Source organism: Anoplophora glabripennis, unplaced genomic scaffold (genome assembly GCF_000390285.2).
Source record: "Anoplophora glabripennis isolate ALB-LARVAE unplaced genomic scaffold, Agla_2.0 scaffold25, whole genome shotgun sequence".
NCBI lineage: Eukaryota > Metazoa > Arthropoda > Insecta > Coleoptera > Cerambycidae > Anoplophora > Anoplophora glabripennis.
In genome coordinates this window covers 1,863,469-1,880,843 of record NW_019416306.1, presented here as the reverse complement: position 1 = coordinate 1,880,843, position 17,375 = coordinate 1,863,469, and the positions used below count along the sequence as shown (strand labels likewise).

The 17,375-nt window shown below is 30.9% G+C and overlaps 1 protein-coding gene across 6 annotated transcripts in view; it reads right to left on the bottom strand.

Moving 5' to 3' along the window:
• Nucleotides 1–17,375, bottom strand: part of LOC108903543 (homeotic protein antennapedia-like) — a 401,892-nt gene that overhangs the window by 172,896 nt on the left and 211,621 nt on the right. The gene's annotated exons all lie outside the window — the stretch shown is intronic.

Below are 17,375 nucleotides of genomic sequence, written 5' to 3'. Positions count from 1 at the left end.
GGATCACTCCAAAAATGCACATTTTTCCCTCCAAACCATTTTTCAAATTTCGAGTCAATATCTTTAAAACTCTTTGAAATAATTAACAAATATAAATAAAAATTTAAATTTAAACACTCTGTATCTCGGAAACGAAGCATACTTCGACCTACGTTTATATGAACTTTTTTTCACAAAATAACCAGCAACCACCCCTTAAAATATTTCGCACTTATTTACAAACACCCGGTATAGGTCTCTGAACGTAGTATTGTAAAAATGCATTAACATAGCTATATCTCACTTGATGTTGACTTAGGAATAGGGATCAGTTGGTCTAAATCTTAAAAATAGTTAATTTAGTTGTAAATGTAGCAAAAGAGTATGATTAGACTGAAATACGAATAAAGTAGCATTTCAAAAAAAAACGTGTTCTCTCATTATACCTACCAATAACAAAAAATAAGGCAAAAAAAACAAAATCTTAAAAAGTAAAAATACAAATTTCTTTCAAGGTTCGTAACATAAGAAGCAAAGTTGTACATTAATATAAATTAATTTGATTTTGATCGATTCATTTTCGTCCAAGGGAACTAACTACCTTTGAAGTATTACTGTTACTTATGGAACATCCAGAATATCCAACAATTTTTATAAATGTATTTGTTTTAATTGAAATTTTGTGTTTGCGTTTCTTAATTATTTCTAAATTTTTTCAAATTTCACAGGGGTCCTGATTAACACCACATTATCAGATTTAAATAAAAAAATCGCTAAGTGTTTATATTGAATCAGAAGAAGCGGTTTTCGATGCCATTTAAAACAACTAAATATTTATTGAATTATCTTGAAGAATAAAGTTTCTACGGATTTGTAGGTACACATTTAAAACCTTGAGATCGTGTGGAAGAAAACATTGTATAGTTTTGGTACAAATTTCACACCTAGGGGTTTTGAGGAATCCTGGTTCACACCGTCTTAACAGATTAAAAATCGCTGTGTTTATATTAAAATTCGGGGGTATAAAGAAAATCATAGCAGGACTTTGATCGCCATTTTAAAAGCCGTGGAAGGATCAGAATAAACGGTTTTCGATGCCTTTTAAAAAAAAAAATTGTTGAATTATATTGAGGAATAAAGTGTTTACAAATTTGTTCATAAATAAAAGTAGATATACTGTATATACAATTTTATTTTCATTTATAAAAACGATAGTATCTACATTACTAAAGAAGTATATGAGAGAGATACATTAAAATTTTATCGTATCAATCCCTTGACTCATAAGACCCATATGTTTTATGTGTTTCAACACGTTCGACGACGGAATCAGCTATCGCTTAATAGACTACCTCAATAATTACACAAAAAATATTAGAAACAAACAACTCTTATTTTTTACTGAGTTTTATTGAAGTCCCAAAATGTAACACTTTATCAAAACCATACTATGCTCCTGTAAGTGATTGACAGTTTGGTTTTACAAATTGCAGCTAAACACAGTTATTTATTTTCCTGTTTAGGTATATATTTTGTACAAAAGATAAGATAGAGTAACAACATCCAACAACCGAGTCGCTGAATCGCATTGTTTGGCTACTGAATTTTCTGTAGCTAGACTGACGGGCTAGCCTAATTTATAAAAATCCATTCGTCAAATGTGTTAGAAGGAGCGACGAGACAATGGAAGAGAGAGAGAGAAAGACAGTAGCAAACTCTGACTCCCTTCAGGCACGGAAGGGGATCAAAAATAAACAGTAAAGTGTGTGCACAGAAGCCATTCTTCATAGGCAGTATCGAGGGTTCGCACATATATGTGTGCATGATTTGGTAAAATGGAGATAAATAGAAAATCGTTGCAATTTTTTTGGAAAATATTGAACAAATAATAACAGTAATAATAGTAAAATTGTGGTTTCAATTCAATTTCCATCAGCTCATGCTTTCACAAGTGGAAATTATAAATTATCAGTTGTTCTCTATAATTTTATTGTTAAATGTACCTACTTATTACCTAAACAATTTTAAGAAAATGTTCTGTTTTGGCTTTTTAATGAGCATCTTGGGTTTGTTATTACATAGTATCAAGGCCTGTATATAGCAACATTGTAGAAAATATATAATATACTTAATCCTTCAAAGGCGTGGCGAAGCAATAAAAATAATAATTTAATATTTATTCCTTTACATATAATTACAGTAATAGATATATATTTTCTTCCCCCAAGGCAAGGAATATGTAGATATGCATACAAGACAACAACAGCGACGAACTTTAGAAAATGGTCCTTTCCACAAAAATAAAAATAACACCTTTCCTAAAATAATTAATTAAATACTAAATACTAAATACTAAATTACTAAATAAAATAATTTCTAGATGCTACGGTTTTCAGAGATACACGAGATGCGAACAGAGGCTTTGAACTTGATATGTTGTAGTTCTTCTATAATCTATTTATGTACATGCAAAATTTGGACAAAATCTATGGGATCAGAATTATTTGCTCCACTGGTTTCAACTGTCAAAAAAGCTAAATGATCCTAGCTAGTTCGTATCTCTTACCGTTTGCGAGATCCCTGTAGTTAGAAGTAGATTTATAACAGCCTGTATATAATTTTGTTCTATTAATATTATTTAACTTTTTAATTCAAATTTAATTATTTTAATTTAATACAATTAAATTAATTCTATTTGCAAGGTCACAGTTTGAAAAATCAGTTCTAAAATAAACTGCAGATATAGAAGAAATCTCAAATCTCACGGCTATTTTTGCTTGTCGGTCTTTGCAAGAGTGATGCTAAATAGCGCAACAGGAATAAAGTAAAAAATATGACATCTAGTAATAAAGTATTTATTTTTTAAAACAGTTTTATTTAGTCATTAGAAAATATCGTTTAAATAGATTTTAAAACTGACCGACGTTCCGTTTTATTTTTTAAACTTCTTCAGGATTAATTTTATTAATCAGCATAAAACATATTTTTAATGTAATAATTAACATCTGCTATTTGATATTTATTTAGTATTGAGGAAGTTTTACAAATAAAATTAAATTAATTTTTAAAGTCCATTTACAGAATGGATTATAACGATTAAATGAAATGAATAAAAAGTTAACTACTAACTGTACTGTATCAAGTTTGAAGTATATATATTTTGAACTGACCTTGAGTAACTGAGTGAGTAAACTATTTTTGAAAGAGAAAAAAATGTCTTAATACTTTAAAGAGAAGAATTGAATAAGTAGGTACATCCTAAAATCTGTCTGACATTGTGAAGTATCAGTCTTATGACTTGTAACAAAGACAAACATTTAAATACTGATTGTCATCAGCGACAGAAAATTAATTTGTTAAAACTCAATGACAAGAAATTTTAACTTTCCTTCCTTATTCGTCTGAATAAGGCAGATTAAATAAAAATTCGAAGACACGTATTCATTAAGAAACCGTTCACGGGAATATCTTGCGTTGTATCAGGTTGAACATGATTTTATTTGGTAATCAGTAAGGTAATTCCGGTACCACAGGGTGTCTCCTACCCAGCACAGAGGCGGCACAGCACCCATATTGGTCTAATGGGGTTCTGACACGACAACAACTAACGTCTACCGGAAAATTACGGTCTGCGAAACTTCAACTAATTCCGTGATATGTAATTTTAGAAAGAAATTGCTTGACATGCAATTTTTGTTCGGTCATGGCATCCCTTATTTTTTATTATAGGTACGAGTTTCGAATGTCAAATAATTTTTGTAATTTATTTTTTACTAAACCAATTTTATAAAATAAATGTTGTTATTTGACATTTATTTGCTATGATGAATTATTTACGATAACCATTACTAGAATATACCACAAAACATACAGGGTGTCCCAATATTCGATGTACACAGAGATACAATAATAAATTCAATTTAAAACAACCATTTATAATTCTGAGTAGAGGAAAAAATTTATTGGGAACCGCTTTTTTTCTGGTGTTTACACGTACAAATAATTTGCATATTCTGAATGGAATCAGTGATACATTGTTGCCGGTGTTACACAGAGCTCTTAAACTCTAAACTTTTTATATAAAACGGGAAGAAAAAAGCATAACTACTTATAAATAAATCTTTTTTAGAGACACGTCCAAAAATATTAAAAATCTTAAAAATGTTTATTTTTTGTTTCTCAACCCCTTGCCATTATTAACCGGTAATAATTTTTGAACAGTACTGTGTCCTGTTATTCGCATCTAGTTTATAAATTATAAGACCAAAGTTTAATTGTTCACATGATTTTTGAGATGAGAGTTGCGGTTTATGGCACACGCCTAAAAAAAGTGTTTTATTTTATTTAAAGCATATTTGTACAACATTAAAATACATACATATATCTCACTTCAAACTTAATATTCACTCAATATATTCACTCAATAATATTCAACAATGTTTAATGTTAGAGGTTATGCTTTTATTACTTAAACCAATAAATTATTCAGTCAGCTGCCAGTCTTTTGTTCAAAATTAAAGGTGACATCTTTGCACCAAGTTCTAGTACGTATACCAAGTTTTGTTTAAACGAAATAACACAACATTCGTTGTCAATTTTAAATTCTAGCTGCCAAGCGAAGTAACTTTAGACAGAAGCAAGTTTAGTTTAGTTAAAATGAACCTATGATAGTTCATGTACATATAATATTGGGACAACCAGTACATTTACTAAATAAGGAAGCATATTTTTTATAGAAACATTTCTACATTTTATTGCTTTAGTATTATGAGTATGATAAAATCTTAATTGATTTCTTTCAGTTACTAATTTAATATCGTATAAGGAACCGGTTTGTTTGTAAGTTATTACAACCGACTTTTAATGACCCACTTATACCAAAGGTAATGCCAATCAATATATCATTTTATGTAAATACGAAATTCAGCGTAATTTATCGCATGCTCCATATTTGCTTGCGATTAATAAATATAACAATACATACATCAGAATCACAATAGCAAATTAATACAAATAGTTTCGAATAATAGTAATGAATAACAACACGACTTGCATCTCTCAGAAATGCAGAATGAACTTGAACTAGTTAGTCATGCATAATACTGCTCTTATGCAAACGGTATTGAATGCTACTTTTTAGTAATTCTTTGACCTTGTTTTTGTCCCATCTAATAGAAGTCTAATGGTTGCAATATGGATTCATTAATTGTAAAAAAAAACTTTTTAAAGTACTATCGTTTTTCGGATTGTTATCTCGTAGCATATATACCTGTACCGAAAAACCATGGTCATGGAAGCCATAAAAGCAAAAAGGAATCTAATTTATGATTTTATTTATCGCAAAGTTGAAACTCAAACATCATCTTGAAGTTAATAATCTTCACGTTATAAAACTGCTCTTAGCATTTTTGAAAACTGCATGAAAATAATATAGTACACTTAGATACTTCAATTTTTACATCTAAGCTTCCTTAACACGTTCGCGACGTAACCGCTGCTCTTTGATCTACAGCTGAGACAAATTTTTATGTTCGTAAACTTCAGCGTAGTGTAGTTTAAACGCAGATTAGTTATTTTTTTAATATCTACATGTGACATTACACATAAAAAGTCAAATGAGATGTTCAGAATGCTCTCCCTCCATTTCACGGCAGCCACGACGTCGCATGGACCTTCGACCTCTTTCGAAAACCCTTACATTGGCTAATATTTGGTAGCTTGATCTACACGTTGTTGCAACTCCTCGAGTACATTCATAGGCGTAGCGTACGCTAATATTTTCAAATATTCTCAAGAAAGAAATCAAGACGGTTTATGTCCGGCCATCTGGTAGGCCAGGAAACAGGTACACCCTTTCCTACCCATCTTCATCTAAAAACTCCGTGTGCTCTTTAACGGCTATAAAAATGCATCTGTGGACCATTGTGCCGGAACAACATTTGTTGTTTTTTATTCAAAGAAGTGCCATCTAAAAGATCACCCAGTGTGTTCTGCATAAAGTTATGGTAAGCAACGTATGTTAAATGTTGTAATACAGCTGAACCTAGTAACCTGTCACCCAAAATACCCATCCAAATTCTCTCCAAATTCTCAATTTCTCATCAGTAAAAAAATAAGCAACATAACTGGTGTACTCAGTATCAATGCGTAGAAACAGGGGCAAAAAAACAAACTTCATAAACAGTTGGACATAGGGCCTGCACTGGCTGTACTTGGTACAGATGAAACTGCTACTTGTGGAGGATTCTCCAAAGCAGAAGAACACTAATTCCCAGCACCGCTGATTTTCTCCGCAAATTCGTCTCCAGATTCTGCTCTGTGAACACCGTATGAAGCAATATTTGATGCATTGTTACAAAAATATGAATTGAAAGGATTTGATTGAGCAGACATAGAGACAAATTGTGCAGTAACCACTAAATGCTAACAACAACACATATGCCGACTACGATAAGAAGATAAAGATAATGTAAGAAATGTATAAATACTACAAAAAAGTATAATTCTATGTCTCTCAGAAACCGTTTATTTATGGACCCATATTCAATATGACTTTTCTGCATATTTCGGGTCATACCATCCGCCTTCTAAGTTTGTAACACATTTTATAATGCCCTACATCTCTACTGATATGTTATAATCATAAAATTATGATGGTATTAGACAAAATTAGGTATACAGGGTCAGAAAGTTCCCATGGTTCATCGGCCGTTACGTGAGAGCGATAAAGAAAGTCATAGAAATCCGTGCGATAGAGAAAGATGGCTATAATGAAGGCGTCTAATAGTCACCGCCCATTTCGTCCTTCCACAAATAAGAAGTGGATCTTATTTTCTTATTTCTTATACAGGTCTGGTCGGACTAAACGTGGAAGTGGTAGAAATGTATACGCCCAGTTGAAGAATGCAAGCGCGGGCAAAGGAAAACAAACACAGTTGCATTGGGCTACTGGGCAATAAATCGCAGCAGTTGACAAGTGGTTGATAAATTGCCCAGCAGTGCGGTGCGGCAATGAGGAATTTGGTGTGATTCATTTAATTTTAATTTATTATCTTCTATCAATCATTTATATTACAATTGCGAAAGGGAGAAATAAGAGGGATATTTTGTTTACTAATATTATCATAACATGGCATTTTGGAGATCTTTTGAAACGGAACAAAATGAAATTTACCACCAATAGGTATAATAAAATTGTTTGAGAACAGAAACACTTTAAAATATGTTATTGGCCAAATGAACATATAATATAAATTTTCTATGCATTATACATACTTATACAAATTATTATAATTATTTACCTTTAGCAGAAAACTTTTTTAGGGACGCCTAGGAAACTCGGAAAGACTATAACGGGTAGCAGCACTAGTTGTTTGAGGTATTTAATAAAACTTTCTATATAGTTTTAGAAGAATGCAAAATCAAAATATGATGTTCCAGAATTCTAAAATATCTAATAAGTATAAAGTATGATTCATTGGAAATATTATGTAACTTCTCGTTAATGTACAAGTCAATAAATTTCATTTGGTCATAAAGATGCGCAGACATGAAAGAGAGCACACTATACCTACATAAAAAATTAGCTGAGAGAATGATCGAAAAAAAATACAATGAGAAAAGAAAACGAAAATGGGTAAAACACTCGATATATTACTTGTTACCTTTAAAAAAATTAAAATGCAATTATTTATACAAAGGATTTAAAATTTTTGTATGTGTGTGGGCTTCATTACTTTTTACAAGAATTTACATACCAAAGTTTACTTTATAAATACGAAAACGAAATGAGTTCCGCGGGACACTCCTACAGTTTGCCAGCGCGCAATCAACCTTCACCAACCAAATCAATTATGTTGATTTTTTTAAATATTTTTCAATTTTGATAATAATTTGCTGTATCATACTATCAAAATGGCTTTAATAGCATACTTTTTCAAACTTAAAATAAAAAACACGTGAAATAAATTTAATAAGTTCTTGAAACGTGTTTTTTTTTTGTCTAAAAATTAATTTATCTGCGCCTGTGTCTGAATCGAAGGGAAGTATTCCCCGTAACAGCTAAATAACCAACCGCCCGATTCAAGGAAAAGCCTTAGGGGAAGTTTAATGATAAAGTAGCGTGGAAGGAAAACTATGATTGTCGGAAAAGTGGGGAAAGTAAAAGGCAATAAATAACAAAGTATTTTCTGAGTTTCGCTAACATCAGAATAGCATTAATAAAGTGCTCGGAATTAAGACAATACAAATTTAGGAGAAAATCGTTAGACAGGTCGAACGAGACGAGGGTAGTGTCCGAACGGTCTGCTCTGTTATAACTTGTGATTTACTCGCATCAAAATCCGGTCTCCGTGTATTCAGACGAGTGGGTATACACACAAAGAGGGATACATCACGGCCTCCCCTGGATATTCCTTTTGCGAGGACATCTTACCCCATAATGACGCCCCACCCAAAAATGTGGCACTCTATTTGTATACATTGCCATTTTGCTGCAAAACGAATGTCTTCCGATAAATCAGTTCCTCTATGCGCTAAATAGATTTATATATCATCCAACAAAATCAATTACTGATACTATATAGACGCTAAATATAAATGATGTCTATAAACATGCTTCTGTCCACACGCCATAAATTAAGTATGCCGATAAATTCTGCTTGTTTTCGTATGGGACAAACTTAATTTACTCTGTATTGTATGTTGAATACATTCATATTTCAAAATATCAATATTCCATCCATTGAATATTGCACTTATAACTCAAAATCCTGATATATAGCGCTATTTGTACAGCGTTTTTAATATTTAATGAACTGCCATAAAAATGCAAAGTGTGTTTGACTTTAACTGACCCGCAGATTAAAACGTCCCATATTTATAGCTTGTACTTCATTTGCCAATTATCAAATTTCGCAAACCAATAAAACTTAATTAACGAGCAACGTGAATAAATATGAACAAAAAAGTTCGCGTGTAGGTACAATAATAAATTTAACAGATTTTTTAAAAGCACTGTTTAGGTAGAGAAAAGAATATAACAGACAAAACAATAATCAAAGCACTCATTCAATTTGTTTTTGTGTGATGAAACTGTTACAATTGGTAGACAAAATATTGATAAAAAGAACCTTTTTAAAAGAAATGAATAATATTAAGAAATATATGTAAAAGTAGTATTAAAAAAGTAAGATATGTAAAACTTAACTACATACATATTGCAATTTGATAGACAATATTAAATTAAAATTAAAATAATAAATCTGTTTCCTATTTTTCAAATTTAAGAAATAATTGTTTTAGAGTATTTGGTAATATGTACCAATTCCCTCTTTATTTGTTCCTAGTGATAAAAAAAATCCTCTCTTGCCACCTACAGTAAGCTAAAAACTCTAACTTTGTCTTTAAACCGAAAAAGTTAATATTCTCAATTTTTGTATCTAAATGTCCTTATAAAATACCATAAGAGTCCTGACGAAGTCGTAATAAAAACGACAAAACGTCAACAATATGTATAGTTTTTATTTTTGTTAATCTACTTCCTGGCCTAATTAATCCAGATCAAAACAGAAAAAGTAACAAGTTCACTTTTATTATTTTTTTTTATAAATACTTGTTTTCCTGTATCAACATATTTTGAAAAAAAGAAAAGTAACGTTACGTAACGTAACGTTAAAAATATGCATATGAAAAATCCTATTTATTTTAAAAGTACCGTCATATACTTTCACATCCGACCGTTGAACAAAATATAGGAATGTTTGTACTAAAAGTAAATCATTTTATAATAAAAAAAATGTTAATTTTTATAGCAACTTCCTTAACCCTGTTTCCACAATTATTACCTTATCGTTATCATTCGAATTCAGGATCAATAATACTATACAGGGTGATTCAGAACTTATCCAAAAAAATTCTGGATGTACAGGGGACCCTTACAAATACAATTTTATAAAGAAAAAATCAAAATGGGCAGTTCGGAAATGATTTAAAAATACACTTCTGCACGGCACTGGAAACTGGTCCACTGTATAACCTGACCTCGCACAATGCGACCGGCATGGCGGTGTGATAAAAACGGACAAAAACTTTCGCAAGGAAAGAAATAAATAGAATATTATAGCACCTATTTTATATCGGCAAATTCAAATGCTTTTGCCTTTATTAATTAATAAAATTAATTTGTGTTTTTAAATAACAAAATCATTTGACATACCCGATGTTACAACGACAATTGTTCAAAATTTTATCCACTAACGTGTAAACACATTTGGGTCCGTCTTACTCACTTTCTACGAACTAACACAAATGCTTCACCATAATACAAATGTTGTCTTGCTTCATCATAAATTAAAACGATATCCATCAACTCTGAGTTGCTATACACGCAAACCATTTTTGACACTAACTACTAAAAAACTGTTGTAAATACCACAGATAACAGGTAAACACTATCGCAACGACGGATTTCAGTATTCGGAGTCGCTAAGGCCACGTGGCTCTCCACGCGTATTGCGAATGACGCTAGAGACTACAGTTGTCCAGCTATGTAGTGGTTGAATGTATTATAACTTCAATATTTTTTCTCGGAAACTATACGGATATTACAAAAAATTTGTTTACGATATTGACTCCATTTCTCATGCCGCATCTATTCCCAAATTTTTTTGGATAAGTTGTGAATCACCCTGTATAGAACAGTAAAATAAGTTTATAGTATTAAAAAGTATCCAGATATCGATTTATTCATCATATCTTTATTAAATATAAAACAACTAAACTAATTATTAAATACTACTTAAAGCATGTTGCGAAATTGTAATCGTGCTATTTTGAACCCTAACGTTTTACGTTCAGTTTGTTGCTTAGTACCTAAGTTACGTTAAGAAACACACTTGCACTTCTTTAACACTCTTGCGAATGTGCTCAATCAGAATAGTATTTTTGCTCCAGAAAGGTGTTTTAAAAAATATATTAAAGTTATTGTTACACTGATATAAAGTTATTTCCCGTTATGGTCCTATTAATATTCTAGAAGTCATATTATTCGGACCATTATCTCCAGTCATCATCTGTCAGAATATTTAGGCGATTTAAATATTACAACTTTACATTGGTTTAACTTAAATCACTGAGGTACTATTATCTGAATGGTTACAGGAAGATTATATTTGATAAAATTAGGTATAACAATTTGTTACTAGTCCAAATAGTTAGCTAATAATGGCCAAATCGTGTTCTTTAAGGTTCATTTACACAGGGAACTTTGAATAATCATCGAGTATGTGAAAGTAAAATGATCATTTTGTTTTTAAATATCGTTAACTGAAATTACACAGCAGACTGCATATTCAGCTTATCTATAATTTTCTGTTGGGCTCTGTGCCTTACAATCATCTGGAAACAAACAGATCTATTTGTAGCTGCTGTTTTTTACGTGATCAGACTTTGTCAAAGGTAAAATCAGGAATATAGGATGTTTCTATTTGAAAATGTAAACATATCAGGTATGTGTTTTTCTATTAATTACGTAAACATTATATTTTTTTGGATAATCATCAAGGGGTAGTTGTTTCCCGCAGTAACAGCAGTCTTATCCGTGAGGTGGATGTCTTTTTCATACCTATTGACTCCATATGATCCCTAGTTACTGACTAAACATTGAACATTCATTCACGAAAGTCTTATTTGCAATGGTCATTCAAAATTACCCGTGTAAATACGCCATTAGATAAAAATTAAAGTAAGTTTTATTTAGAAAATATAAAATTATACTGCTTTTGCATATCTTTTTTTTTTGTAATAGCTGCTAGGTATTATAATTTCAAAAAAAAATGCAAATAATAAATAACGAATGCGTATTATGAAATATGATCTACTTAGAATAATAAATTTGTAGATATAACTGAGTAAATCGTACCTAACAAGAAGTAGTAAATTAGGTGTACCTACAAGAATCCATAAATAAATACAATTCCTTAAAGTAGGTATGCTACAAACAAATACATTCTACGTTGCTAGCTTCTGGTAATTAGTCTTAGTAGGTACAGGTTTACATGTCCTCGATATCAGATTGTGTAAATGATGCATTTACAATTATCTGCATACGTGATTGTTGGTAATCAACGATCTTCAAACATGCAAGCGCCGCACTAAATTAATAAGCGTCGGTGCTTTACGGGGTACTTTCAGGACTTTTTCTACGTAAATACCGCTTTTAGTTAAAAAAAGCATGCAATGCCTTATTTATTATCCATTTAATTTCAGCGCTTAACACCGTCACGTTAGCGAAACCACTGGAATTAATTTACTTTGCTAAATTGTAAAACGAACATATTGTATCGCATTTAATTATACAGGGTGCCTCGGAAGTAATGTAACAAATATATGTTTCATAATAAACTGTACATACTGTAATGGCAGAATGGAATAGTCTAAGTGAGTGCGGAATGACCACTTAAAAAAAGTTTAAAAATCCGAAACGGGATTGGGTTTACTGAGATATTTTTAAGATCATTCACTCTGTATGTTTCTCTACTATTTCATATAGATACCTAGTTAAAGTAGATACATGAACCAGTGACAACTCAATTTTATCAACTTCTGAATTAACAAAGTAAAAACAATTTTTATTCAGATTTTTAATATATTTTTTAGTAATGACAACAGTTAGAACAAATATTTCCATATTTCGTTTGGTATTAATAGGAAAACAACTTCTTATTATAATTTCAAAAATGTTAAATACTTTAATTAAAATAACGGCATTAATTTGTCCCATCGCGAAAGAACCTACGACGTCTGTTCAGAACTTTATTTTTTTTAAACTTTATTATTAATTTTCTATTTAAAGTACCCCTCCCCTATTCATACACTTTTCCCAGCAGTGTTTCCATTTCGTGAAGCAGTCTTGGATAGTTTCATTTGAAATGATCTTTGAAGTCTGTTATTTCGGAAATAAGAAAAAATCGCAAGGAGCCAGGTCTGGCCAGTAAGGAGGGTAAGGGAGGACAGTACTCTGATTCTTGGCACAAAACAGACGAATTGACAAAACTGAGTGTGCGGGCGCATTGATGCAAGAACTATGAGTTGTTTTGCCACAACTCGGGTCTCTTTTTGCGATTTTTCTTCACGTAATCGTTGTACAAAGTTCACTGTGTCACCTTGAGGCGAGAATTCAAAATGAACTATTCCATTTAAAATCGAAAAAACAATCACTTGTCATCACTTTGAGATATTAAATCGAGACTGGCACTTGCCAATTGTGATGATTGAACTTTTGTCTCAATGCCGTAGCCGTAAACCCAGCGTTAGGAACCTGATTATTTATTTGATTAAGCAAATAAAAAACTCAGACTCGTATTCAAAATACGTTAAATAAGTTACACCTTGTATATAATTTGTTATATAACTCAGTTATTGAAGCCATTATTTAAGAAAAAGGCTTAAATTCTTGAACCAATTATTACCTTTTTGTATGTCAAAGTACCAAGTTTTGTTTATAGGTAGTAAAGATATTTCGTAAAATTTCACAGCCACACACAAAAAAAGTTGTCTGTACTTTTCATGCGACATAATGTTATCCGTAGTATTTTTGCCTCATGATCACGAATCCGGTATCAGAACTGAGCTATCACATCACAGGAATTTCCTAACCTCAAAAAGGAGGTCCAAAAATAGCAATAGAAAAAGTGCTAGGAAAAATATTTCTATATTCAAACGTTCATTTATATACCTAGCTAAGAACCCGCCGAACATGAATCTGCGGTCAGAATTGATGGTTCTTTTTCATACATCAAAAAAATGGGTCAATTAAGGTCAGATATCACGAATTTTCAAAAACTAACACCTTCGCGCCAAATTTGGTATACAGCGGTTTTCGGATCCAAGATGGCCGACCAAATTTTCAAAAAATTTCGGGGTCGCTGATCACAAATTCCAGATTAGATTTCCAAATTTCGTTTTTAAAAATTTGATCAATTACCTATGTACTTTATTACCTGAGATTAGGCAGACAACCCGTGATTAGATCTTTTACAGAAAAAAGAACAAGATATAGCCGAAAAAAAGAAGAAGAAAACATGATTGGGTACTCAGGTTATAAAGTACCTAAATAAAAATATTGCAAAATGAATTTTGCAAAATTGACCTCGGATCCGTGATCAGCGATCCCGAAAACCCCCGTATACCAAATTTGGCGCGAATGTGTTAGTTTTTGAAAATTCGTGATATCTGACCTTAATTGACCCTTTTATTTTGAGGTTTGAAAAAGAACCATCAATTCTGACCGCAGATTAATGTTCGGCGGGCTTTTAACCATATAAATGAACATTTAAATATAGAAAAAAAAATTTTTTGTAATTTTCCTAGCCCTTTTTCGTGATTTTTTGCTATTTTGACTTGTTTTTCGTGGTTAGGAAATTCCTATGATGTTATAGCTCAAATCTGACACCGGATTCGTGATCAGGCAAAACAGATAACTTTTTTTTGTGGCTGTGTTTTCTAAAATCAGAAAATTCATATTTTTCAGAATATTTTAGGAAACGGTATCTTAGTTTCAATTAATTAACTTGCCTAGAAATGTGGAAAATGAAAACGTTCCACTATGTATATTCAAAAACAACCCACTTTATATCCATAAATATACGTTAAATTCTATGAATCATGCGGACTGATATTTGATTATAACTGCACTGCGGAGTGAAATGTGAATCGTTTCCCCCGAGATAACCACGGGTCACTGAGGAATAATTTATTGCCATATACAATATCCTTTATAGAAATAATTAATTTAAAAAATGATTTTTCAATAAACGAAAAATATCAAAAATATTTTCGTTGATTAACTCAAATTATAAATATTTTTCGTATCATTTAAAAATACAGGGTGTTCTAATATCCCACGTATGTACATGGAACTACTGCCTATTCTCACTTCTATTCAAAGTTATTTTTTTCAGCAGTTAGAAGGTGTCAGGGTTGACAATTTGTTTCCAACTCTAAAATTAGTTCGATATAAATAAAATGTATTATGCTAGTCCTTGAACACAGTGTAAATTAGTACGCTTATGGTCTAAGTCTATGTATATGAAACTAGAATAAGATATATCGAAAGCCCTTTAAGATATCCTGAAAAAATATTATCTAACAACCATTTGTATTATTCATTTTCGGAAAAAAGTGTACATAGTGTCCGCTTATTTTGTTCATGTACTATCCGTCCTAAATATATTGGGTGACAATTTAGGCCCTCCTCGTATATCTGCTGTATGAAAAAAATTCTAGTGTGAAAATCTCAGAAATGGCTGTATTGGGAAAAAATACCTACATGTTTTTGATTCAAAATTCTACCTTTTAGTCAAATCCAAAATAATAAAGTATTTGATTTTATATAGCGAAGTTTGTTGGTTAATATTAAAAAAATAAGGAACCTAAAAAAGGATCTTTAATTATTATTAATACAGTTTTTTTTTAAGAACTCATCCTGTATAAATAATAGATATTCAGAGTTCTACAAAATTTTTAAAATGCGCTTTGCTAAATAATGAAACGTTTCTCTCATTCTCAGTTCATTGTTATCCAAAATTTCTCTTTTGCGTAACAAATTACTTCACACAGTATTCCGTTTGCTCATAAAAAGCTTTCTCCTACATTTTTTGAATCTTCCTGAAATTTTATTGTATGCACTACAGCTGGAATCCTAATAGGAACCGTTGTTGAGCGTCCGTAGGTGAGACCCAAAACCGTAAAAGTTATGAGGGCCTACACCGGTAGGTATTACGAAATTTTAGGGCAACTTTCACTTCTGAATTCGGCGGCCCCTTTAGGGATGCTCTTAACAATAACTTCATCAAATATTTCTACCAGACAGTCGAGTCGACTTTCAGCACTAGGTCGGGTTGTTTGAATACATTTAAGAATCAGAAAATATCCCAAGAAGAATATTTAATCTATTATAAAATCAACATTTTAGTTACCATAAAAGTTCCGTGTGTTAAATGCAAAATTTTAGTAGTAGTGTAAGCTGCGAAGAATAAAAAAGGAACAGCAGATATTCTTTTCCTTAATCATATTTCGCTAGTTTATCGAATTTGGAGATGTAAAGGTAAGCATAATTATTTGCTTAACGTTTTGTACAACAGTTGTTTCTTTAGATATGAATAATGAAAGAAAAAACTATTATATTTTTTTCTCAAGGCAAAATTGTATCCATTTTCTCTCATATATAGAATTGAGCTATATAGTTATGTATTTAAAATTAATACAAATTGTTAAATATAATAAAGATCAAAGCTATTTAACTCAAATAGGTTTTACCAAAGATAGATATATTAATTATTCTTGTTCTTAATAACAAAATGTTCTACATAACAACTATCAACCCTTTTAATTTATTGACAAATTTTAATAAGGCATGTTAATTCAAAGTTAAGATAAATTTCGATCATTTTTTATACAAAAATAAGAGACTCGCAGGTGATTTCTTGCGATTCTTTGCTTATAATGCTCTAATTAGAAAAACAATTCTGAAATAAACCGGAAACTTGGACAAAACCGTTTTTTCTGACAGAAAATTGGAAAAATTGCAGAAAATGAAAAAATTAGAGAAACTCCAAATAAAAATAAGGAAAAGAAAAAATCTGTAGGTAACTAAAAAAAGGCAATAGTTAAAGTGTCTAAAACTAAAAAAACAAACAGAAATAAACAATATTTTTACAAAATCACTTAAATGAATAACTTTAGATTCCAAGCCTGACACTTTTGATTCCAAAGTAGTCTTTATAGGCTTCTAAAAGCTGAAAAGATCTGATGGTTTTTTTAATAATTTAAAATTATTTTATGTATTTCGATATATTATTTATGACATTTTTTTAGCTTTCGGGACTTAATGTTGTGTTATAATGAAGTTTTACCATTTTGTTAGGTTAAAATCTACTAAAGTTGACATATAGAAAGAAATTCAAAATCATTTGGTCCATTTCAATAATGATAACACAACTATAATAATTCTGAATTAATAAGAATTAATATCGAATGATACTTTAGCTATTTATCTACTCTTAAAGGATTTCTAAAAAAAAAATAATGCCTATTGATTATTATTTTGTAGTTCTTTATTTGTAAATACGAATTTGTAAAATAAAGAAAGGCGGAAAGATATAAAATAATTTTACTATGGTAAACCACTAATTATCAAAATTATTCGTTAATTTTTCATACTTTCTAACTTATCTGATAGGAAACAGTTATTCCTATTGTTGCTTTTATCAATCACAGCAATAAAAAGGTACGGCATGTAGGAAAAGATACAATCTAGATTTCCTGCGTTAACCGCGATTCCCCTTCAAATTTGATATAGAATTCCAGGGCCAATTTGAATTTTCGTGCTTCCTTAA